Source organism: Octopus bimaculoides, chromosome 6 (genome assembly GCF_046866305.1).
Source record: "Octopus bimaculoides isolate indiv1 chromosome 6, ASM4686630v1, whole genome shotgun sequence".
Classification (NCBI taxonomy): domain Eukaryota; kingdom Metazoa; phylum Mollusca; class Cephalopoda; order Octopoda; family Octopodidae; genus Octopus; species Octopus bimaculoides.
This window is the reverse complement of record NC_142933.1, coordinates 27,569,299-27,571,798: the sequence shown is the minus strand read 5'-3', so window position 1 is coordinate 27,571,798 and position 2,500 is coordinate 27,569,299. Positions and strand designations below refer to the sequence as shown.

General features: G+C 37.2%; 1 protein-coding gene across 1 annotated transcript in view; it reads left to right on the top strand.

The window, feature by feature from the left end:
- LOC149134994 (uncharacterized) overlaps positions 1–2,500 on the top strand; it is an 11,530-nt gene that overhangs the window by 945 nt on the left and 8,085 nt on the right. The window lies entirely within an intron of this gene.

Below are 2,500 nucleotides of genomic sequence, written 5' to 3'. Positions count from 1 at the left end.
TACATTGTGAAAAGACCGGAAGAGGAGATGGTGGGGGGAAAAGTTCTTTCTAAGACAGGAGAGTGAAAAAGGGAGATTAATATCTGTGCGTGCGTGAGAGTCTGCGAGTGTGTGTGTGATAACAGAACGTGTGTGTGCGTATGTATGTGTGTGTGTGTGTGTGTGTGCATGGTTTGGTGGTTTATCTGTTAGTGTGTTTGTGTGCGTGTGTGTGTGTATGACGTAGTGGAAGGGATTAGTAGCAGGAATGGTTAGTGGATGCTTATAGACAGTGTTAGGTAGAAGGTCAACAGGCGTTTTTTTGAGTATGTGTGTGTTCGTGTTTGTGTGGGGTTGTAGGTGTTGGGTACGTGTACGTGTGTGTGTATTTTGTATGTGCACGCGTGTGTATGTGTATGTTTTTGTGCGTGCGTGTGTGTTTGTGTGTATGTGTATGTTGTGTATATGTGCGTTGCTGTGTACGTGTGTGTGCGTGCGTTTGCTATGTATGTATGTATATATACATATATAAATCTCACTCTCTCTCTCTCTCTCTCTGTACATATATATATATATATATACATTCTTACACACACAGAGACACACACACACACGCATATATATATACATATATATCTAATATATATAATCCGTCCTGTCTGTCTATCTGTCTGTTTTTGCGCTCGTAACTCGAGTGTTGTTCATCCTATCGTGCTGAAATTTTAAACATGGATACATGAGAGAGCGGGGCGTTCCGTAATCTATAAAAATTTTCAAAATTGTTAGTTTCAAAGTGAGAATCGTTATTTTTGTAATCTTTTTGTCCTGTTTATTCCGTCATTAAAAGCAACGTGTTTGCTCAGACAGCCGGCACATACCATTTCGCTAGCAACAAAGGGAGTACAGAATGACAGTCAGCCAAAACCGTCGCTATGTTGTCTCTGTCTTTCCTTTCTCTGTCTTTCCTTTCTCTGTCTTTCCTTTCTCTGTCTTTCCTTTCTCTGTCTTTCCTTTCTCTGTCTTTCCTTTCTCTGTCTCTCTTATGATGTCCGATTCTACTTGAAGTTGTATATACACAGACATGCAGGAAGTAAATAGTCACCTTTAATTTTCAAAATCTTTTATTTAATACGCAAAGCGAACGATTGAAATGTAGGTAGGACTACATACTTAAGTATTTAGTTGACATTCCCTTTGCAGTTTTTAATTCAGAAAATCTTTTTGGCATTCAACTGATTAGCTTTGTGATTGTCTCTTGTGGAATTTCTTCCCACTTTTCACGCAACAATCGAAACAATTCATCTTTAGATTTAGGTTTCTGTCGAGTTTTTCGCATAGCTCTATCTAGAATACTCCAAAGACGTAATCTCTCCAGAAACAAGTATAAAGTAAGGATGATTGTAGAAAACCAAAGGCAAGAGTCTGAAGAGAGAAGCGAGATGAGATTTTCTCAAGATCAACAAATATATGTTGCAGCACTTAATGCTGGATCATTAAATCAATGTTTTAATGATTAGACAGAGGTCCAGTAGAATAGCTCTCAGAGGCAGACTACGTACAAATTCGTTCTTCACAACTCCTGAAGCTCTTTTCAGATATGATCCATCCTATTCTTATAAAAATGATAATTCTGTCCAAATTGGTATGCTAAACACAAATTATCATTTCTGTAGAGCTTTAAAGTTTTCAAATGAAACAAATGGTATGTACTGCTCAGGCAGTCAGGTAACATTGCCAACACTATTAGCTCCTCCTCCACCTCTTATGGATCTTCTAGAAGGTACTTCCATCCAGTTAAAGGATTTTCTGAACAACATCAGACAATACAATTCTGCATTTCAAATGACATCGTTTGGTGCATCTAAGAAGATACATTAACATGAATTTACACCGACGTCAAAGTCCAAGGGCAAGTCTATCACCTCATTGGTTCTCTGTTACCCACAAATGAACACCCATAGTTCCTCCAAATTTACTTTATGCGTGATGTAGGACAATAAACCCAAAGGGAGTGTTAAAATTTCATACTGCTGCGAAAGAGAGTATATCCACTGATAGCTTTTTGGTGCGTTCAAAAATCACATAACCCCTTCCTCCAATTTTCCATGACAGGTTAGGGCCTGAAATATTCCAAACGGACTAACAGCATGTTGCTTAGTCGAATTAGCCCAGCATTTATTCCACAAATGTTTTGTTGTCAATGCTGCACTTTCCTATATCATCTGTTTCAACATAACTGTAATATATTATATACAAATTATGCCATTTTAATCCCGAGCAACGCCGGGTATCTCTGCTAGAATATATATATACATATATATATATATATATATATATATATACATACACATACATACATATATGTTTGTATATATGTATGTGTGTATGTATGTATGTATTATGTATGTATACATACCCACACACAAACGCACACACATATATGTACATGTGAATGTATGCCATTAAAAAAGCCGCGAATGGCAACGGATGATGAGGTAAATACAACTGACTGATTCATTAA